Source organism: Sus scrofa, chromosome 15 (genome assembly GCF_054392235.1).
Source record: "Sus scrofa isolate SSC_HxYL_T2T_F1_AM1 chromosome 15, Sscrofa_HxYL_maternal_Yorkshire_Landrace_v2.0, whole genome shotgun sequence".
Lineage (NCBI taxonomy): Eukaryota > Metazoa > Chordata > Mammalia > Artiodactyla > Suidae > Sus > Sus scrofa.
The window spans coordinates 42295343-42319996 of record NC_139397.1 but is presented as its reverse complement, the minus strand read 5'-3'; positions in this window follow the sequence as shown (position 1 = coordinate 42319996).

Genomic DNA, 24654 nt, shown 5'->3' with positions numbered 1-24654 from the left:
CAACACTGAAATCATTAGCTTACAGTCTAGTGTACTATAATTTCTCAACTAATTTGTATATAATGGTAAATTGAGATTCTTAGTTGTTGGAAAACCTTCACTCTATTAAAACTAAATATGTGTCTGTGTTCTTTAGGGAAAAAAAATGCCCCCATGGGGAAATATGAAATCACTTTTCTTTCTAGAAGCTTTTCCTCAAAAGAGGCTTTTACCTCATTACAGGTGTACCGACAGTATGATTAGCATACTAATAATCTGAGTTGTATCTATGGAAGGGAGTGTTCATATTTGGGAGTGTGTGCGGGCAGGGCAATGTGGAAGGAGGCTCAAATACTCCTGTTCTCTCAACAATGTGGGAGCCAACCAAGGGTCCCAAAACCCTGGGGAGGAAGGATGGTTTATAGCCTTAATTTTGTTGGCAAAACTTAGCCTCTGTCCACTGGTGCTGAATAGAAATTTGGAGACAGAATTTTGGGTGAAGGAGAAAAAGATAGCTTTTATTGCTTTGCCAGGCAAAGGAGGCCACAGCAGGCTAATGCCTTAAAGAATGTGTCCTCTTTGGGAGAAGAATTGGGGGGAGTTTTGTAGTAAAGGGAGAAGAAGAGGTTTTCAGATAGGAATCATCATTGGGACAAACATGCAGTTTTCTTGCTTTGGGGGTATCTTAGTCATCACAGTTGGAGTCAGGAGATCTTGACATATCATGAGGATGGTCCTCTGGGTTATTGCCTAGAGTAACAGTACTTGTGAAAAGGGCATATTGATCAGAGATTAGAACAAACTAGGAAAGTTCCTGAAAAACATCCTGTGCCAATAATAATCTTTAACCCACAGGCAATTGTGCTCAGGATGCCTAATCTTTGCTTTACAGGAGATTGAGTTTAGGGTGCAGTAAGCCAGGGAGAAGCACAAGGAAGGGCTCCAGGCTGTTCAGTATTAAAGTATTCATTTCTAAAAGAAGCATAAGGAATATAGCTTTTCTCTTGAGCATATAAAATGCCTACGTCGTTTTGTGTATCCCTTGAGAGGGCATCAGGATCCTGTCCCAAGGCTGTACTATTGTTTCTTGACTGTTCCTCCCTAGTCTCTGCATCCCTTTCCTTCTCTGATCAGCAACTGGCTGAACCTGTCTCTTGGAATTCAGAGAATGTCATGGAAGCTGAAAGAGGCCCATTTCCTAAGAAGGAGAATTGGGGGACGAAGCTTTTGTGCGCAGGAGCCCCAAAGGCCCCTGCTCAGTTTCAACATCACAGGCTCTATGGGGGTGAAACTGTGGGTAGTAAATTTAGCATTTAGCTGGGCCAGAGTCAATAATGTATAAGAGGAGGAATCTAGGTTTCTGTCATTGGTCATCTTTCATGCAAGTCCCCAAGGTGGGAATTTGGCAGTGCTGGGATCTAGAAAATTAGTTGGACAGTCTGAATCTGGGGTCATAGCAGCTGTAGTTACACAAACCAGTGAGTATGCTGGAGACATGAGCTATTTCCAAACAGCAGCATAAAGTAACTTCTGTGTTGCTCATATGTACACTTTCCAGTTTTCTTGGGGGTGTACCAACTTGTTTGTTTTCTCATCTCTGCATGCAATAGCACCCACCTATCTTAAACTTGTAGGAGTGTCTTTTGAAAATTCTACGCAGAGGATCACAAGGGATTCCAAAAATCTCACAGATAAAGAGATAAAAAAGAAATGGTGATCTCATATAGAAAGGTTATTTGAGAAATATGTTCTGAAATCAGTAAATCAAATGAAGTTCATGTAAACAAGATTGTATAGTGTACACCTGTACTTGTATAGGTAGCAAGATTTACACCTGTACTTACATAGATAGCAAGATATAGATAGCAAGATTTCATTTTTTGTAAATAAAAATACTTCAGTGTCACAGTCAAGAAATTTGTTCAGCAACCTGCCCAGTGGCTATATGTATATATTTGGAAAATAAAAGACTAATCTCTCTGTCTGGGGTGTAACCTTGTTGGAAATGTAAGATGTTCTCTGTACAACACAATGTTGGTTCTCTTACCCTAATTAAATTTTACTATGCTACCTTTTAAAGCTTATCAGAAGCCATTTTAGAGAGCCACATCTCATAATGTATTGAGATTGACGAATGAATCATCTTTTGTTTCAAAAATTCTGACAAATGTAAACAACCATCAATGAATGTTGAGTAATTTTTTTTTTTTTGGTTGCTCTTGAGGCATGTGGAAGTTCCTGGACCAGGGATTGAACCCATACCCTGCATGCCTAAACCACCACAGTGGCAATGCTTGATCCTTAACCTACTGATCCACAAGGGAATTCCTTTGTAGGGTAATTTGAAAGCTGCTAAGAAGTAACCCCCTGTTTCAATAGTTCTTTGTTCTAGTGTCTAAAGTAACTTTTTTTAATGCATTCCCCTTTGCCTCTAATTTTTTTTCAGTTGCTGAGAATTAACCATACCAGCTGTTATCCATCACTAATTTTGAGAGGTTAATATTGAATGTAATAGACACTCCAGAGTAGAGGATACAAAGGACAGAGGATAGGCTACATGAAAGAGTGGACAGCAAAGGAAATCTTCACACAGGTTTAAACTGGTCTTGGGACTGGCTCTGCTGCAGCTCTCTGTAGGTATAGGATGGAGTGGCAGAATATGGAATAGGGGAGTATTTCTTCTTGTCCCTTTGAATAACCTTGGCATATTTTAAGTTGGCAGTCCTGAGAATCCAGCTCAATGATTTGACATGTGATGACATTGTATTTAATTCCGTGGAGGTGCTGGTTTTTGAATTTTTTCCCTACATTGATCTCTCTGTCATTTAATTAAAGAAAAATCTTCATTTGCAAAGCAAGAAATGAACAAGTCCAGCTTTGGGACTTCTACTTTGTCTACTTAATGAAGTCTTATCTGAATTTGAATTTTAAATATTTTCTTTCTCCATCAGACTGATTTTCAAATATATGTTTTTTCATTATCTTTGAAGATAACTAAAATGTAATGATCCAATATTATGTAAAACTATATTTGGGGGTTAATGATGACTTTCAGAATGAGTTTAATTCAAAAACCCAAAGGAAAGCTAGTTTTTAAATGATTTATATTTTTCTTTTGTGCTTCCTAGGTTATTTAAAATTAAAAAGATTATTTTCTTTTTGTCTCTGCTCCCAATGGCCGAAAGAAAAGATTACTATATTATTAATGAACCCTAGTTAGTTTATAAATAAATGAAGCACTGCCTCCTCTAATTATAATGTTAAACTTCCACACTCTACACAATGTCCATGATTACTTAACGTAAAGTGGTAGAAATAACAGTATTTTGGAACTGAAGACAGCATTTTAAATTCTGTCTTCACCACATTTTTTGTCCTTAGGCAACACAGTTAGTTCAAGGAATCACTACATTTAGCAGATTTTCAGTCTCCTCCTATATAAATAGGGATGCATATCTACCTCTTAAGGTTTCTATGAGGATTAAATGATGTTACACATAAGTGGTTTTGTAGATAGAAAACATGAATTGACAATAAAAATTAACAGTTGTGCAAATTTATTAGCAGTCAGGGGAAACAAAAATTACATGCACATTTTTAAAAGAATATCAATAGTAGTAAAAAAGGAACTATGGCTATATACATATAGGAGGAACATCAGTCTGGGTCAACTAAGGAGAAAAATTAGAAAGCAATTTGAACAAGGAAAAATTAATATAAACAATTATTTATAACAAGGAGTTGAAGTGACAAGCCATTGTCTAATAGTAGAAAGAACCCTAATAAAGAACAGTCTTACCCCTAGGACTGCCAGTTTGGAAACATTTGCCTGGCCTGAGATCCAATTCTTGTTGGGGAGAGGATAGCAGAATAGTTAGGGGGCTCCCATGCCACAGAACCTTACTGAAATCTGCCTCTTGGGACTTGCTGGAACGTTGCCCTCCACATCTTCAGGGAGGAGTGTTCTCAACAAAGTTACTCACTAGAGGTAATCTACCAGGAAACAACAAGGAGAAGCTATTGGTTTGTTGCTGTCAACCTCCAGGAAATACAGGATATAAGGCCTAGAGAGGCTGTGCCTGCTGCAGAAGCCAGGCTGTGGGACATCTGTGTGTACTGCTGCATTCTGTCCAGAGAGATGCACTGGAGCCAGGAATCAAAATCCATTCTTCCTGCAGTGTCTTTCTAGGATCACATACTGACAACACTTAACTCTGTGCCAGCCGGCTAAGAACAAAAAGAATGAAGGGTCCATATTCATCTATACAGAGCAGACAAAAAGGGTGATTGTGGAACTGAGAGGAAATAACTCAGTAATTACCAGGCTTGTGAACATCTTTGAGCAGAAAATATGCACACCGTGGTGCATAACTGTAATCATTTTCATCTATGTAAATGCATTCACATAAATTTAAATGCAAGATTCATACATACATGTGATTAAAAATGAAGGAAAGCAGACCTAAAATTCAGGTTTCCAAGAGGAGATGGATATATTTGAGGACAGGTTTAAAGGGCTTCCAAGTAGTAGGTGGTGATGAGAGATGATGAGATGTCATGAGATGTGAACTGACATTCCTTGTAAAACCTCAAGGGTTCAAAACATATATTGACATCAATAAGAAGAGATTAAAATGGAGGCATAAATCACAGAATACAGTCTTAGGTGAAAGTGTTTGAAAGTTTATAACAGCTTTTGATCTCCTTTTACTGTCCCTTTGAAAGAACACCCAGAGACAACCTCTTGACTCCAAGGAATGCCATCAGATAGATATTTTCCAGAAATAGTGACCTGGAGGTGCTTTGGCTTCAAGGACATCACTTACAGATTCAGAGTGACAGGAAGGAGCTGTGAGATGAACCAGGAGAGTGAATGAGAGTTTGCATATACATTAGTACCAGCAAGAGTGTCCATGGTCTGGCTTCCACATTGTCGCAGCCTGGTGTCCTCCATCCTTCTTGGATAATAGTTTCACATAATTCTTCCCTAGAAAAGTTAATGTTTAGGAGAAAAGTTGTATGTTAACAGTGCCAGATACAAGGACAACAACCAGACCAATTACATAAAACCGAGACCTGCCTGTCAATAAACCCTAATCCAAGAAAACTGAGTTTGCAACAGCATTAGTTTTTAATGTCAAGAGCTAATAAAATATGAGTAGGAGCTGGTGAGAGAAGGATAAAAACAAAGATATGCAAAAATGGAAAGCTATGAAATTGAGATGATTTTTGAAAAATCCTTGTATCAGTCTCAGATGTTGTTATGATATTGCTCCTTAAAACAAAATATATAACACCAAAAAATTGAAGGATCTTAAGAAAAAGAAAAAAAATCCAAGTATATTAATGACTTCTAGGGCATTGAAAACATGATAGCAAGATAAAATAAAGACAGAAATGTACTCTACGCTAAACAGAGTATCTAAGAAGGCATAATAAAATGATAATAAAAGGGAAATATGAAGAAAGTAAGTAAAACTCTTCAAAAACTAATCCAAAAGTTACATTGTTCAACTAAAAAATCTTCCAAAATGAGGGATTGGAGAAAATAGATAATTATTAACAAATCATTTTTCTCAAAGGTGATCACACTGTCTCCATTCTCACAATATGACCTGGACACTGCTCCATACAGAATTAAGACCCCTATTTTTCCATATCATAAGGATGATTATTACCTTATAAATAATAGAAAGTGGCAGAAGTGACATCTGGTGATTTCTCAGATTAGGTCAGAAGCAGCAGTGCAGCCTCTTCTTTGTTCACAGAGACCCATAGTCTTGCACCCATGAGCCCCGTTGTAAAAGACAAGAAATGTGACTCTTTTTGAAGCTGCTACACTGTGGCGTTTTAGTCATAGGAAAACAAGGAAGATGCCACATGGAGGTGCTCCCTTTGGCAATCCTAGTGCATAAATCTTCCCAACCCAGGTGAGGTTGTAATTGACCAACAGTTCTTCCCTTTTTGCTTGGCCTCAGGTGGTTGTAATTGCTACAGACTCTGATTCTTGACAACAAAACTTCAAAATTTCATTTTCCCAGCTCTTCCTTATTTATCTGTAGATGACTATATTACTTCATTGATAACCATATTACTTGTAGTGGCTCTAATCCAACCCAGACAGGTAAAATACCCCTTTTTAAGATTTAAGAGAATTCATTGGTTTTAAGAATATTCTTGGTTATTAAAATTGTCATCTTTGGGAATTCTCCTTGTGGCTCATCAGATTAAGAATCCAAGTAGTATGCATGAGGATGCTGGTTTGATCCCTGGCCTCATTCAGTGGGTTAAGGATCCACCACAAGCCTGGAGTGTATTCACAGATGCAGCCCAGATCTGGTGTGGCTGTGGCTGTGGTTGTGGCCAGCAGCTGCAGCTCCGATTCGACCCCTAGCTGGGAACTTCCATATGCCACAGGTGCGGCTCTAAAAAAAGGAAAAAAAAAATTGTCATCACTAATTTGTGAGAAAATTTCAAATTATTTTCCTGCATCTAAGTTCATTGTATTCTATTTTTCTCTTTAGTATGTTAATGTAATTAATCATACTGATTGACTTCAGAAAGCGAAACCCTTCTTGTTTTGTTGGAATAAACCTCAATTATCATGATATAGTATGCTTTTTATGTGTTGCTGTATTTAGTTTGATAAGATTATAAGATTTTTGCATCTGTATTTAGGAAGTTAATATCATTTTCCTTTTTTATAATTTTTATTAGATTTTTTTGTATCTGTGCCAAAGTAACTACAAAATAAGATGATAATCATTCTCTCTTTTTTTCATTCTCCAGATAAAAATGTGTATTCTGGGTGTTAATTTGGTTTTAATCCTTGAAAAATTTACTAATGAAAGCATTTGTATTCAAATTTTTAACTATAGATTTTAATCAAAAATGTAAGAGATTTGCAGCTATTCAAATATTTTATTTCTTCTGGAGTCAGCTTTAGTAAGTTTTACTTTTCTAAGAATTCATCTATTTAATCTACATTGCAAAATTTATGGACAGAATTATTTAAAAAGACATATTATCTGTTTATACACACTTAAAGAATTTTGAGTGAGATCTACATCTTTTTATTCTTAATATTGGTAATGTGTGTTCTCTCTGTTTTTCTTTCTCTCCCTCCCCCTCCCCCTCCCTTTCTCTCTGTTTTGTAAGAAACCTCATGATAATTTATCAATTTTATAAAGCTTTTCAAATCAGTTTTTGATATTATTGATCTTTTCTATGCTTTAATTAGTTTCTGCTCTTATCTGGGTTTTTTCCTTCCCTCTACTTTCTTTAGTTCGCTCTGCATTTTTTAACTTCTTTGACGAGATATTTAGATCTCTCGTTAAAACTTCATTTATAAGATGTTTATTTGGATTATAAAATTTTCTTTGATAACAGTTTTAGTTTTATCCCACAGATTGGTGTATTTTATTGTTGAATTTCTAATGTGTTCTCATTTACAGGGTGAGTATTCCCCCAATTCATGTAAAAATGTATTTCTTTAATGCCAAATGAGTAAAACAATAACTTTTACTAAATAGTAAAATAGCCATGTTTGGAATGATGTTATAATAAAAATAATAGATAATATCATATACTGTTCATTACACTGTTCTATATATATTACATACATTAGTTTATGTAATCCCACAACATCTGTGCAAATTGATAAATATTAAAAATAGAAAATGTAAAGATAATTCAATCAACTGATCTAACAGTTGGTGAAAATATTTTATATTTAAACCTGAATTTGGAAGTATCTAATTGGGCTTATTTTACATAAGACTCGCTATGATGTTGGAAGAAGTAATTATGCAAAATTTAGACGTTTTTCTTTAATACAATAGACTTTCTCAGAGTTCCCTGTAGTGCAGTAGGTTAAGGATACAACACTGTCTCTGCTGTGGCTTGTGTCACTGCTGTGGTGTGGTTTTGATCCCTGACCTGGAAACTTTCACATGATGTGGGCATAGCCAAAAAAGAAAAGAAAGGAGTAGCTCTCAGGAAGATGCTTGGTGAAAATTTTGTGTTACCTAGCCATTGTTCTCTAGTCAGATTCTTAAATTTCTACTTACCCTATTTAAACATTTTTCCCTTGAGTGATTAGTATTTTGAGGTGTCTGATGATGTTTAATTGATAGAAAATATATTCACTTGCCTAAATAATTTACTCTCCCATGGTCTTGGTCTACTTGAGAAACTATAAGCTGGTTTTTTTTTTTTTAAAGTTATTTCTAGTTTTATTTTCATTTTTAGAGTTTGCCTTCCTTTGCTTCTCTGGGAAAAGTTTTCTGCATCCACTCACCCCAGATAGATTTGTGTGTTCACAGTCTCTGTGGTATTTAACAGTTTTTCCTTGTGGGTTTATTTAAAAGTTTGCATATTATGATCATAGGTCTGAAACTTCCTAATTCTACCTCACCCATCATCTTCATCTTTTAACTATCTTCTTGAGGGTTTTTAACTGAATCAATAATAGCTATATATAAAGCACAGAATCATATTATTAGCAGTTTTCAGGTTTCCCAATAATTCTTAATGCAGAATTTGATAAAAGTTGGGTTGGGGCGTTACATTTGAATTCTTTGCTTTGATGTGTCGTCATCCTCCTGTCCAGTCTTTATTTAATTTAAATGTTGAGGTTTGCCATCCTGGGCCTGTCAAAGTTTGGGTAGGAAATGGAGGTGAGACTGGCTGGTAGATGAGCAGATATGCAGGGAAGGCCCTGGATGGAGGTTAGCTGCCCAGATCCAGGCATAGAAGAAAAGAGTGGGCATAGGTGACAGCAACCTGGCTGCTAGGGATTATGCTACATGGTTCTTTGGCTGAGCTGGGGTCCTCTCCTCCAGGGGGTGGGGAGGAGACAGTTGGAGGAAGGTGGATGGATACATAGTAAAGAATAGATCTTGTTTATGAGTGGATCAGATACCTTCCTCCTCCACTTTAAGCAGGTATTTTGTATGTGTTTGCGATAACTTTGTAACTAACACAGAAGCCTCAGCCCCAGAGCATATTGTACACTCATTTGTTTAAGTGCTCATTTCCCCAAGGGAACATTGACTTTCACATGAACATTTTTCTTTCTCCCTCCCTCCCTCTCTCTCTCTTTCTCTCTCTCTCTTTCCCTTTCTTTCTTTCTTTCTTTCTTTCTTTCTTTCTCTCTTTCTCTCTTTCTCTCTCTCCCCCTCCCTCCCTTCTTCCCTCCCTCTTTCTCTCTTTCCTTCCTCCCTCCCTCCTTCCCTCTTTCTCTCTTTCCTTCTTCCTTCCTTCCTTCCCTGTTTTTAGACCGCACCTGCAATATATGGAAGTTCCCAGGCCTAGTGGTTGAGTCACAGCTGTAGCTGCAGGCCTACACCACAGCCACAGCAGTGCTGGATCCAACCACATCGGTGACCTACATTGCAGCTCACAGCAATGCTGGATCCTTAACCCACTAAGTGAGGCCAGGGGTAACAGTACCTGCATCTTCACATGTACTAGTTGGGTTCTTAACCCACTGAGCCACAACAGAAACTCTTCTTTCTTACATTATAAAGTCTTAAGATCATTCCATGAAAACAGATGTATCAAAAGAATATATATAATACATATTCAAAGAACCCTTCCACAAATTATGCATTTTTTTGTTGTTGTTTTAAAAATAAAAGTCATGTTCACTTTACCTTCTTATTTGGTCACAGTTTGTCAAGGTTTTCATTAGCAATCATAAGAACCTTTACAAGTTTATTTTATTAGTACCCTTTAATTTAAGGCTACCATTAGTTCATACAGTAAATAATCATCACATAATAACCCTGTGTTAGACCCTGTTGTAGATGCCAAACTGAACAGTCATGGGAAATGATGACTCTGCCCTCACAGAGCTGCTTTTTTAGAAGAAGAAAGATAGTAAATAAGTAATCAAAAATTAAATGAATCAGTAACTGCAGAAATTCCTAAGTGCCTAGAAGAAAAACAGAGTTGGCTAAGGGAAGAGTGAGTGATGGGAGAATAGCCTATTTTAGGTAAGATCATAAAAATCTCTTTCAGAAAGTAGGCATTTGAATGGAGACCTTATTGGTGTGAAGTTTCAGGCCATAAAAAGATCTGGAATGAACAGATTCAAAGTCGTATCTTCAAATACAGAGAAGATTATCTGTATAGCTGTTCCATTTAGAGTGTTTTGGGCTATAGGCAAAACATCCATCTAAAAGCCCCTTGGTTTGGGGTGGTGTACATATATATGTGTGGCCGAGTCACTATGCTGTACAGCAGAAATTGACATGACACTGTAAATAAACTAGTAATTGAAAAAAAAAGTTCCTTGGAAAGTTAGGATATTTATGTCTGAAACAAACAGTTGAGAGTAGAGTAGTGCAAAAATTAGCTCACCTAACCAGCAGTGCTATCATGAACTGAAGGTCTGTGTGTTTCAGTTTGCCATTTTGGAATGGGTGGTTGTTTCTCCCTCGAGGTGCCAGCAAGGAGGCAGAATCTTCAAAGGACACATAGAGGAACAACAGATCTAGCAAATATGAGAGGCATTTTTTCCATGCCCTCCTTTTTATTAGCAAGGAAAAGTCTTCTCAGACAACTAACTATAGAGTTTTTAGGTCCCAATGTCCAGAACTGGAACATGTAACTACTTTCTAGATGGAAAGGAGGTAGCTTTGATAAATGTCTGCTATTTTCAACCCATTGAGTAGAAAATGGACTTCATAAGCAGCCAAGAAATCTGTGCGTGTACATGTGTGCAACTGAGTAGCCAGCAACAATGTCTGTGACAATAAAATATATGTATTCAATGTTAAAATCTATTGAAAACCCTAGCCACCATCACTTTAACTTAGAAATACATCAGTCCTCATTTTACTGCTGAGAGAGTAAGACATAGATTGAATAAATGCCTTGCTCAAGATCACCAAGGAAATAGAATAACATGGACTCTTAGAATCCGGCAAGAACATTTTACTTCTGTTAAACCCTGTTGTTTCAAAAGTTAAATAAAGTGAATTTGTACTTTGGAATGCATCCCCACAGAGGGCAAGAAACACAAATTTACATAATTTTGTTATTCTGGCTCCCAGGACTTTTGGCATTGTCAGTGATAATTTCTGAAGCTCACTGTACAAAATAAATAAGTGCTTAATGATAAAAATATATGCAAGTATTATTTTCTGCTCTCAATAGCATTTTGAAAATGATAACCTTTAAGCACCTAACAGTTGAATGAATATCAATAATACTAATGCCTTTTGGGGTTTAGAGTGAAACACATAGAATCAAGGGAGAGCAATAAAAAATGCACACAGTAACTGCAAGGAGATGCATTTTGGCTGTATGCTACCTCATTTTGTAATGAAAATTTATGCATTTTAGAGCAACATTTAAATGTTTCAAATATCTGATGTCTGGAATCATACTGACCTAGCATTACTCAAATCATAAAACCATTAATGGAGAACATAAATAAGAAATCATTACCAATCATTTTAGTATAGAATGTGTACTATGATAATAGGTTTTACATATAAGCATCTGACAATCTCTCTGTTCTCCTTGGAAGCTGTTTGCTGGTGGAGTATTTCTGGTATGAGTAGGAATATATCAGTTTCTGGTAATCAGCTGTACGCAGTAAGCTCTTAATAAATCGCTTTCATAAATAGAGTAGAGATGTAGTCTGAGCATTTCAGACTACATCTGAAATGTTTAAGCTATTTTTTAATATGGATCCCAAATGTAATGCATTGTTGACTTTTTAAAATAGTTTTTTTTCCCCCTCTTACAAATGCCTTTTCTCTATGGTTACTATCAGCTACACTTCAAAATGGAAAAAAAAAAATCTATGTAAGATTGAACTTACTTAGGTTCCTGGTTTAACAGAACAAGCTGAAGAGAACAGGCACAATTTTTCTTGTTTCTTCATTCTATCATTTCAACATTGGTTATTTCTTCCTTTTTTCTTTTGTCTTTCATCCAATTATGTTAAAAAATCTTGCCTTGGTATTTAGAAATTAAGTGAAGTCAGCCATATAATGAGACACCAACATCAAATGCTTTCACTGACATGTGGAATCTGAAAAAAGGACAGACAGAACTTCTTTGCAGAACAGATGCTGACTCACAGACATTGAAAAACTTATGGTCTCCGGAGGAGACAATTTGGGGGGTGGGGGGTTGTGCTTGGGCTGTAGGATGGAAATCCTGTTCAGATTGTTATGATCATTATACAACTACAGATGTGATAAATTCATTTAAGTAATACAAAAATGAAAAAAATAAAAAATAAAGGGGAGAAAGAATAAAACAGTAACACTGCTTGCCTTCACCTATCTCATAAACACACCAATAGATCATTATGTTTCCATGAGAGTCTGATAAGGGAAGGGAGGGTAGGATGGAAGGGAGGTTAGGATTTAGTGGATAGCAGGAATCAGGAAACAATCTCGGGGAGGCAGAAATTAAGGGAAGGTTCTAAATAAAGTTATATCTCACCTATATCTTCACACACCAGTAAATTTATTGACAGAGATAGAGAGGAAGTAGGAAGGCATCTTTGGAAAAGGAAGAGTACAAACAGTCCCTGACTTATGATGGTTCCATTTAAGATTATTCAACTTTACAATGGCGTAAAAATCATATGCACTCCTAGAAATTGTACTTTGAATTTTGGTTTTGAATTTTGATCTTTCCCCAGGCTATATGCAGTATGATACCCTCTAGTGATGCTGGGCACAGACTGTGATCTGTAGCTCCCTGTCGGCTATGTGATCACAAGTGTAGGAAAAACAAAAAAACAAAAAACAAAACAAAAAAAACCCACTGTGCTTACAGCTGTTCCATACCCATACAGCCATTCTGTTTTACACTTTCAGTAGTCAACAAATTACATAAGATATTCAATACTTAATTGTAAAATAGGCTTTATGTTAGATGATTTTGCCCAACTGTAGGCTAATGCAATTGTTCTGAGCATTTTTAGGTAGACTGTGATGTTCAGCAGGTTAGATGTATTAAATGCATTTGTGGATGTGTATGTGTGTGTTTGTGCATGCTGTACTCATGGCATATTTAAGTTCCCAGGCCAGGAATAGAATCCAGCTCCAACTGTGACCTAAACCACAACTGCGGCAATGCTGGATCTTAACTTCCTGTGCTAGGCTGGGGATCAAACCTGCACTACTTCAGAGACAACACTGTATCCTTAATCCACTGTGCCACAGCAGGAACTCCAAATGCATTTTTGACTTAAGGTGTTTTCAATTTATAAAAGGGTATATCAGGACATAAGCTCATCACATTTTGAGAAAAATCTGTAGATGTACAATTATACCTTATGTTTGGGCAAGCATAAGCAAACCCACCAGCCAATTCAATGTGACACCCTCCCACACTTGTCAACAAGTGGAACCCATTTAAGCCAACATTTTGTAGACCAAGATTTAGAATATTGCCATAAACTATCCATTATAAAAACCAGTCCATGCTAAGGGTTTCAAAAACACCCCCTGACAGGGGGGATACTAACATGGAAAACAGGAAGGGAGAGTGTGTTAGGAAGTCCATCTCACCAAGAGCAGGTTGTGTTGTAACCAAATGCAGGTTTGGCCACTCGCTTCTCAACAGCCCATTAATCAAGAGGCAAGTGTTAGTAGAGGGGAAAGGTGCTTTATTCAGAAAAGCTGGCCATCAGGGTAGAAGGTGGGCTTGTGTCCAGAGACCAACTCTGAACATTCTGCTCAGCCATGACAATGTTTAAAGGGAAAAGGGGGAAACAATCTCAGTTCATCAAGGCAGGAGGTCAGATTCTTTGTCACTTTTCCTTTGTGGGCAGACCTGCTGACTTCTCTCCAATTTTCTTGGGATGTTTCTTGCCTGCAGGGTCTTCCTGCTCCCAAAGGGTCCACCTGCAAATTTACTAAGAGGAGGCTAGGGTTGGTCATTCTTGAACTACTTAATTCTTCGTTTTTCTCCTAATTCAGAAAAGGAATTGGTAGTTTAGGTAAGGCATCATGCATATTTGGTAAAGCAAAATCAGGAGTGAAGTCAAATGTTGCCTAGTGATCTTGTCTTTAAAATTAAGGTCTGAGGAAAACAGGGATGAGCAAACAGAAAAGGGACAAAGAAGCTGTTTATAGCGTGGCATCTTGAGAGAGATGCTTGCAAGAGCTTGGATGGGGCTTAAATAGGAGATGGACATGGGCGTGTGGTCATCAATTAAGAGACAGACAAGGTGCAGAAAACCTACTCTGAGCAATTAGAAGCAGGTCTACAGAGGGAGTGAGGTGCTCCTGTCAATAGGTTCTGTTTTCTTTTTATGTAGAGAGAAATTTTAAAACTTTGAGAATAGTTTTTAAATGACCCTATTCTTGGTAATGTTACCAAACCAAACTAGGGTCTGCTTATTCATGCATGGCGAAGCCAATCTACTGACACTGGGTTGTGGTGAAGGAAAGTACAGCATTTATCGCAGGGCACCAAGCAAGGAGAATGGGCAGCTTGTGCTCAAAAGACCCAAACTCCCCAATGGCTTTCAGGGAAGGGGTTTTAAGTACAGTGTGAGGGAGGGAGCTGCAGGGTGTGTGATCAGTTTGTACACAATTCTCAGATTGATTGGCATCAAGGTGAAATTTCAAGCACCATCAATGTTGTGGTTTCAACCAGTCTATGTTCTAGTGATCAGCAGTTTTCATCTGATGGGAGTCTACTTCCTGTAAAAACAACTTAGGAATGTGGTCAGGCCTTTATCTATGTTTCAGGGAACTGGGAGTTGAGTAATTCTGTGGTGAATTTGTAGTCTAAACTATTACCAGTTTCCCAGCCCAACAGTTATTGTTTGTTTCTCTGTCTTCATATTTCCTGGTCGTTAGCTTTTGAACAGCCTTTTTGGGGCTCAAGGGAGGCCTGCGAGACTGAAGCCAAAGCCTTTTACTCCAAAGGGAAGGAGTACAGGGGCTTGTATACAGTTTCAGTAATAGGAACATAGAACCGTCTAGTTGAAACACATGCCTAACTGGTACCCTGCTCTAGAACATACTGCAAACACAGGTTGCTTTCTCTATGGTGTCATGAAGTAATTTTTAAATTACTTCTCCTCCCACTATCCCTCAATATAATTTTTGATCAAGATATCTTTATCCTTTAGATGTTAATTGAGAAGGATAATGTGTGAAGACTTTTTTCCTATTAAAGACTTCGAATAATTCTTCTTCTATCCCCTTTCTTCCCCTCCTCACCCTCTTCCTCCTTCTCCTTCTTTTCCAAATAGTTTTAGCAGTACAGTGGTGAGTTTTCAAATGGGACAGAGGGAAATTAGGAAGTTTTATTCAGAACATTCTGCCAGCAGAAATCTTTCTCTGCCCATGAGTGGTAAATTCTAGAAGGAGCAAAGGGTTCGAGTGGCAAAGCAGGAGATTCCAGAGTATAGTGTAAAATAAGGGCATGAAGACATGATGACAGTGGGAAAACTGAGAATAAACAAAAATACATGTAGTTTTTTTCTGATTACAAAATACTCCTGTCAGAAAATGTGAGTAAAGTAAAATATATATATATATATATATATATATATATATATATATATATATAGTTATATACACTCAATACAAAATCATGCTACAGCAATCCCAGATAAAACCTGTTGGTCCACACCAACAGGCTTTCTTCTCTGTGTGTATTTTCATTGAACTCTCAGTATGCATCAGTTCTATCTTGCTGTTTAAATGAATGAGTATAACTAAAACACTCAACACAATACCTGGACCAGGCCAGGGTTACATAAATGTTTTCTCCAAGTAGCACTTACCCTGAGCCAAGCCTGGGCTTCATGTAATTCACTCATTTGTCCCTCACAACCACCATAGGAGGTAAGTTCTGTGATTTCCCCACTTCCAGCAATGATAAAACAGAGGAGTCAAGAAAGTAACAACCTAGAGTTACATAAACTTAGCTGATGCCACACCACAGGTCCTGATCATGAAACAGACCCAGGTGGTCAGTTTCCACATTGGAATTTTTAAACCCCTGCACTCTTCTCAGAGATTGTAGCACAGAATAGACATTGACACTGGTGGACCTCATTCCTTTTTCTTTCTAGCATTCTTAACTTTTTTTTGGGTAGCAGCAGCCAGTGTTCCCCAGGCAGACCTGCAGGACTGTCCATCTAGATGCTGTCCGGGGTTTCTTTGGTCACCAGTCCAGGAGGAGGCTATGTGGCAATAGAGTGGTTAGCATTGTGCTGCTAAGTTATCATGGATTCCATGTTCTGATCAGGGGAGGTGTAGAAGTCAATCAATTAACTTGGCACAGGAAAAGACTTCCCCCATCACATGCTCTCTGTTAGTGTTGGGACTAAGAGCTTTTATTTGACTGTTACACAATAAACTCCTCAAGAGCTTCCTGGTTGTTAATGGTTTGTAAGGCATTGAATATGCTTTACATCTTTGACCTGATCTAAACCTCAGAGAGTCTCTGTAAGGTCCACATAGCATCATGATAATTTCACAGCAGAATAAGCTGACGACCTTGAGGAGAGACTTGCTCAAATGTAGGTAGTAAGCAAATTTAGGAAGAAATAAAAATTAGGTAGAAAACAAAGGAGTCAGGATTCAAATCAGGTGAGCCTTTGATCTTTCCATTCTGCCACTCTAGGTTGTGGCAGAGGCTCCATGGTATCAGGGGGAGAGAGGTTTAGGGAGTAAAAGAGGAAAAAAAAATCTGAGTCAGTCTCCATTTGGCAAGTGTTCTATTAAGGAGATTTTGGTACATGAGGGAAAATTTCTCATTGTTTTTCTAATTATCCATTTGGCAGTCTTCACTTGGCTTGAAGGGGGCAAGTGAGAAGTTTGGAGATGTTTCAAAGGATAAAAAAATTGTGCATCAGGAGTTCCTGCATAGTGTGTTACAAATGCAGCATTGCTGCAATTGTGGTGTAGGTTGCAGCTGCGGCTTGGATTTTTTTAATTTTAATTTTAATTTTTATTCTCTTTTTAGGACTGCACCCATGGCATATGGAGGTTCTCAAGCTAGGGGTCCCATCTGAGCTTGCAGCTACTGGCCTACACCACAACCACAGCTAAGTGGGATCCAAGCCATGTCTGAGACCTACGCCTACATCTGGCAATGCCAGATATTTAACACATTGAGCAAGGCCAGGGATCGAACTCACCTCCTCATGGATACTAGTCAGGTTCATTAGCCACTGAGCCATGACTGGAACTCCCTATGGCTTGGATTTGATCCCTGGTCTGGAAACTTCCATATGCCATGGGTGCAGCAAAGAATAATAATAATAATAATAATAATAATAATAATAATAATAGTAATAGTAATAATAAAGAAAAAAAGATTATGCGTTAGAGGAAGGTTTAATATGGCAGGCTTTTATGTGGTTAAATCATCATAATAATCCTTATTGGGGTGGGAAGGTTGGCTGCCATGGCAGGAATTTCTCAGAGAAAATAACACTGTGGAATGAATGTCAGACATGATATAATGGTAGATGGACTACATTGTTGGGTCAAAATGTCTGGAGAGCTCTTTTGGAATCATAGCAAAATCTTGTGAATTAAAGGTAACCAGACAGGACCAGTATTAAAGTATACTTTCATAAAAATGAAATGGTGGAATTACAGAAAATTGATTTTATAATTTGAATTACATACTGATGTGCATGCGCATAATTCCCATTAATTTCCAAATTCCATTTACTAACCCTGTGCAGAAGCCCCCAAATATCTCCATTTTATAAATAAATCCTTAATATGGTTTCTTAATATTACTTTGTTGTAGTTTTAGAACAAAACAGAGCACTTCTTTTTTTTTTGTCTTTTTAGGGCCACACATGGCATATGGAGGTTCTCAGGCCGGGGCTTGAATCAGAGCTGTAGCCGCCGGCCTACACCACAGCCGCAGCAACAGCCAGATCTGAGCCATGTCTGCGACCTACACCAAAGCCTTAACCCAGGGATTGAACCTGTGTCCTCGTGAATACTAGTGAGATTCGTTTCCACTGAGCCACCATGGGAACTCAGCAATACAGAGCACTTGTGAATGCACTGCCTGAATTGATAGTTCCTGGCTCTGTGTGAAGATCTCCATTGATGGGAAGCTAATTGCTTTGGGAGGAACAAAGCAGGTTTTTTTTTTTTTTAATTTTATTGAAGTATAATTGATTTACAATGTTGTGTTAATTTCTGCTATAGAGCAAAGTGATTAAGTTATACATATGTATGCATTCTTGTTCATATACCTTTCCATTATGGTTTATCACAGGATATTGAATATAGTTGAATCTTTCTTTTGGTTGAGTCAAGATCTTCTCTTTTACACCTGTCCATTTCCTACAAATTGACCTCTAGCATCACTAAGCTTCTTTCTCATTCTTATCTCTCCATGAGGCATGCAGCTCTTGGTTTTCTCCAGGTCTTCTTTGAGGATTCTCAGCTTTTCTGATTCTCAAAGTAAAGCATGGACTATGAAACTTCTCAGACCTGTGTCATCTGGAGCAGAACATTAGTCTGTTAACATTTCTCTACAGCTACATGGCACAGTATTACAGAGTGGACTGAGAAGCCCCACAAACAGTATGAAACACAAACTCTATGATTAAAGTTGTTACTACTAATTGTTAAGACAGTAGAAATGCTGCTTTATTTATTTATTTTTTTTTCATTTTTTTCTATTACTCAGATGAATTTATCACATCTGTAGTTGTATAATGATCATAACAATCTGATTTCACAGGATTTCCATCCCACAGCCCAAGCACATCCCCCCACCCCCCAAACTGTCTCCTCCAGAGACCATAAGTTTTTCAAAGTCTGTGAGTCAGCATCTGTTCTGCAAAGAAGTTCCGTCTGTCCTTTTTTCAGATTCCACATGTCAGTGAAAGCATTTGATGTTGGTGTCTCATTGTATGGCTGACTTCACTTAGCATGATAGTTTCTAGGTCCATCCATGTTGCTAAAAATGTTGGTATTTCATTCTTTTTGATGGCTGACTAATACTCCATTGTGTATATGTACCACATCTTCTGGATCCACTCCTCTGTTGATGGACATTTAGGTTGTTTCCATGTCTTGGCTATTGTAAATAGTGCTGCAATGAACATTGGAGTACATGTGTCTTTGCGAGTCGTGGTTTTCTCTGGATAGATGCCCAGGAGTGGGATTGCTGGATCAAATGGTAGTTCTATTTTTAGTTTTCTGAGGAAGCTCCATACTGCTTTCCATAGTGGTTGCACCAATTTACAATCCTACCAACAGTGTACTAGGGTTCCTTTTTCTCCACACCCTCTCCAGCACTTCTTGTTTGTAGACTTTTTGATGATGGCCATTCTGGCTGGTGTAAGGTGGTACCTCATCATGGTTTTGATTTGCATTTCTCTAATAATGTGTGATACTGAACATCTTTTCATGTGTTTCTTGGCCATCTGTATGTCTTCTTTGGAGAATTGTCTGTTTAGATCTTCTGCCCATTTTTGGATGGGGTTGTTTGTTTTTTTGGTATTGAGCTGAAGAAGTTGTTTATAAATTTTAGAGATTAATCCCTTGTCAGTCGATTCATATGCAATGATTTTCTCCCATTCTGTGGGTTGTCTTTTCATTTTGTTTAGGGTTTCCTTTGCTGTGCAGAAACTTTGAAGTCTGAGTAGGTCCCATTTGTTTATTTTTCTTTTTATTGTAAATACTCTGAGAGGTGGATCTGAGAAGATGTTGCTGTCGTTTATGTCAGAGAGTGTTTGGCCTATGTTTTCCTCTAGGAGTTTAATAGTGTCTGGTCTTATATCTAGGTCTTTAATCCATTTGGAGTTTATGTTTGTGTATGGTGTTAGGGAGTGTTCTAATTTCATTCTTTTCCCTGTGGCTGTCCAGTTTTCCCAGCACCACTTATTGAACAAGCTGTCCTTTCTCCATTGTATAGTCTTGCTTCCTTTGTCAGATATAAGTTGGCTGTAAATGCGTGGGTTGAATTCTGGGCTTTCTCTCCTGTTCCACTGATCCATATGTCTGTCTTTGTGCCAGTACCATGTGGTTGTGATGACTGTTGCTTTGTAGTATAGTCTGAAGTCTGGGAGCTTGATTCCTCCAGCTCCATTTTTCTTTTGCAGGATGTCTTTGGCTATTCTGGGCCTTTTGTGCTTCCAAACAAACTTTAAAATATTTTGTTCGAGTTCTGTGAAAAACGTCCTTGGTAATTTGATAGGGATTGCATTGAATCTGTAGATTGCCTTGGGTAGTATAGTCATTTTGATCATATTATCTCTTCCAATCCACAAGCATTGTAATTCTTTCCATCAATTTGTGTCATCTTTGATTTCTTTCATCAGTGTCTTAGTGTTTTCAGAGTACAGGTCTTTTGTCTCTTTAGGTAGGTCTACTCCTAGGTATTTTATTCTTTTGGATGCGATGGCAAACAGGATTGCTTCCCTAATTTCCTTTTCTGCTTTTTCATTGTTCGTATATAGAAATGCTGTCGATTTCTGTGTATTGATTTTGTATCCTGCGACTTTGCCAAATTCATGGATGAGTTCTAACAGTTTTCTGGTAGAGTCTTGAGGATTCTCTAGGTATAGTATCATGTCATTTGCAAATAGTGATAGTTTGACTTCTTCCTTTCCAATTTGGATTCCTTTTATTTCTCTTACTTCTCTGATTGCTGTGGCTAGGACTTCCAAAACTATGTTGAAGAATAGTGGTGAGAGCGGACATCCTTGTCTTGTTCCTGATGTCAGCAGGAATTCTTTCAGCATTTCACCATTGAGAATGATGTTCACTGTGGGTTTGTCATGTATGGCCTTTATTATGTTGAGATAGGTTCTCTCTATGCCCACTTTCTGAAGGGTTTGTATGAGAAATGGGTGTTGGATTTTGTCAAAGGTTTTTTCTGTGTCTATTGAGAGGATCATATGGTTTTTATTCTTCTGTTTGTTAATGTGGTGTATCACACTGATGGATTTGCGGGTATTGAAGAACCCTTGTATCCCTGGGATAAATCCCACTTGATCATGATGTACAGTCCTTTTAATGTATTGTTGGATGCGGTTTGCTAGTATTTTGTTGAGGATTTTTGCATTGATGTTCATCAGTGAATTGGCCTGTAGTTTTCTTTTTTTTGTGGTATCTTTGTCTGGTTTTGGTACCAGGGTGATGGTGGCCTCATAGAATGAGTTTGGGAGTATCCCTTCTTATGCAGTTTTTGGAAATAGTTTCATAAGGAGAGGTGTTATCTCTTCTCTAATTTTTTGCTAGAATTCACCTGTGAAGCCATCTGGTCCTGGACTTTTTTGATTGTTGGAAGTTTTTTAATCACAGTTTCAATTTCAGTTCTTGTGATAGGCCCACTCATCTTTTGTATTTCATATTGGTTTATTCTTGGAAGATTGTATCTTCTAAGAATTTGTCCATTTCTTATAGGTTTTCCATTTTATTGGCAAATAGTTGCATATAGTAGTCTCCTATGATCCTTTGTGTTTCTGTGATGTCCGTTGTTACTTCTCCTTTTTCATTTCTAATTTTATTGATTTGAGTCCTCTCTCTTTTTTGCTTGATAAGTCTGGCTAGGGGTGTATCAATTTCGTTGATCTTTTCAAAGAACCAGCTTTTTGTTTCATTGATCTTTTCTATGGTTTTCTTGGTTTCTATTTCATTGATTTCTGCTCTCATCTTTATGATTTCTTTCCTTCTACTAACTTTAGGTCTTGTCTGTTCTTCTCTCTCAAGCTGCATTAGATGTAAAGTTAGCTTATTTATTTGGGCTTTTTCTTGTTTCCTGAGGTAGGCTTGTATTGCTATACACTTTCTTCTTAGAACGGTTTTTGCTGCATCCCATAGGTTTTGGAGTGTCATATCTTCGTTGTCATTTGCTGCTAGGTATTTTTTAATTTCCTCCTTGATTTCTTCAGTGATCCATTGGTTGTTTCATAGCATGTTGTTGAGACTCCACGTGTTTGTGGTTTTTGCAGTTTTTCTCTTGTTGTTGATTTCCAGTCATATAGCATTATGGTTGGAAAAGATGCTTAATATGATTTCAGTTTTCTTAAAGTTACTGAGATTGGAGTTGTAGCCGAGGATATGGTCAATCTTAGAGAATGTTCCATGTGCACTTGAGAAGAATGTGTATTCTGTTGCTTTTGGATGAAATGTCGTATAAATATCTATTAAGTCCATTTGGTTTAATGCTTCATTCAGGGCCTGTGTTTTCTTATTGATTTTCTGTCTGGTTGATCTGTCCATTGCTGTAAGTGGGGTGTTAAAGTCCTCCACTATGATTGTGTTATTGTTGATTTCTCCTTTTAAGGTTGTTAGCAGTTGCCTTATATATTGTGGTGAACCTGTGTTGGGTACGTAGATATTTTAAATTGTTATAACATCTTCTTGGATTGATCCTTTGAACATTATGTAATGTCCTTCTTTGTCCCTGAAAATATTCTTCATTTTAAAGTCTATTTTGTCTGATATGAGTATTGCTACTCCAGCTTTCTTTTGATCCCTGTTTGCATGAAATATTTTCTTCCATCCTCTCACTTTCAATTTGTATGTGTCCCTAGAAGTGAAGTGGGTCTCTTGAAGACAGCATATGTATCTGTCTTGTTTTTGTATCCATTCAGCCAGTCTATGTCTTTTGGTTGGGGCATTTAGTCCATTCACATTTAAGGTAATTATTGATATGTATGTTCTTATTGCCATTTTATTAATTACTTTGGATTTGTTTTTGCTGCTCTTTTTCCTTTCCTTCTTCTCTTGTTCTTTTCTGCCTATAGAAGTTCCTTTAGTATTTGTTGTAAGGCTGGTTTAGTGTTACTGAATTCTCTCAGCTTTTGCTTATCTGAGAAGGTTTTGATTTCTCCTTCAAATCTGAACGAGAGCCTTGCTGGGTAAAGTAATCTTGGTTGGAGGTTTTTTCCTTTCATCACGTTGAGTATATCATGCCACTCCCTTCTGGCCTGCAGAGTTTCTGTTGAAAAATCTGCCAATAGCCTTATCAGGGTTCCTTTGTATGTTATTTCTTTCTTTTCCCTAGCTGCTTCCAAGATTTTCTCTTTGTCTTTAATTTTGGTCAGTTTGATTAGTATGTTTCTCAGGGTGTTCCTCCTTGGGTTTATTTTCTGTGGTACTCGTTGTGCTTCCTGGATTTGAGTGAGTGGTTCCTTCCCCATGTTAGGGAAGTTTTCGGCTATTATCTCTTGGAATATTTTTTCTGTCTCTCTTCTCCTTCTGGCACCCCTATAATACGGATGTTGGTGCATTCCACCTTGTCCCAGAGTTCTCTGAGACTCTCTTCATTTGTTTTCAATCTTTTTTCTCTTTTCTGTTGTGCATCCGTAATTTCCACTAATCTGTCCTCCACCTCACTTATTCGTCCTTCTGCCTCATGTATTCCACTGTTAGCTGCTTCTAGTGCATTTTTTATTTCAGTGATTGTATTTTGCATCTCTTGTATAAGTTTTATATCTTGTATCTCTTTGCTCAGTGTTCCCTGTAAGTTATCCATCTTTGCCTCCAGTTTATTTCCAATGTCTTGCATCATCTTCAGCATCAACAGTCTAAAGTCTTTTTCATGGAGACTGAAAATCTCCTCATGGCTTAGCTGTTTTTCTGGGTTTTTTTCTTTCTCCATCATCTGAGTTATAGTTCTCAGTCTTTTCATTTTTATAGGTTTTTGGTGTGGTGACCTTCTTACAGATAATAGAATTGTAGCCTCTCTTACTTCTGATGTCTGCCCCCCTGTGGCTGAAGTCAGTATGGGGGCTTGGTGTAGGCTTCCTGATGGGAGGGGCTGATGCCTGCCCCCTGGTAGGAGGAGCTGATTCTAATCCCTCTGGTGGGTGGGGCTTTGTCTCTGGATGGGATTAGAGGCAGCTGTATGTCTAAGGGGTCTTTAGGTAGCCTGTTTGCTGAGGGGTGGGGCTGTGACCCCACCTGGGTTGTTGATTGCCCTGGGGCTTCTTAGCAGCTGGCTGATGGGTGGGGCCAGATTTCCCCAAAATGGCCACCTCCAGAGAAAGGCAGCTGCTGAATATTCCTGAGAGCTTTGCTTCCAATGTCCTTCCCTCACAACAAGCCACATTCACCCCTGTTTTCCCAGGATGTCCTCCAAGAACTGCAGTCAGGTTTGACCCATATTCTCTTGGAGACTTTGCTTTGCCCTGGGAGTCAGTGCATGTGAAAGTCTGTGTGCGCCTTTTAAGAATGGGGTCTCCTTTTCCCCCAGTCCTGTGGAGCTTGTGCACAAGCCCCACTGGCCTTCAATTCCAGATGCTCCGGGTCTCTTTCTCCCTGTGCCGGATCCCCGCACATGAGAGTTTTATGTGTGGCTCAGAACTCTCACTCCTGTAGGTGAGTCTCTGTGAACCAGTTAGTTTCCAGTCTGTGGAGCTTCCCACCCAGGAGGTATGGGGTTGTTTATATCATGAAATTACCCCTCCTACCTCTTGATGTGGCCTCCTCTTTTTCTTCTGGAGTATGGTATCTTTTTTAAGGTTTCCGGTCTATTTTGGTGAAGTGTGCTCAGTCTTTAGTTGTGAATTTTGTTGTTTTTAGGAGAGAAGCTGAGCTGCAGTCCTTCTATTCTGCCATTTTAATTTCGTCTTCGAAATGCTGCTTTTGATTGATACTTATTTTTCAGTATTTTCACAGTAAAACAGTCATGAATCCCAGTAACACAGAGGTGCCTCTGCCACAAGTTTGTTCCCTTTTGCTT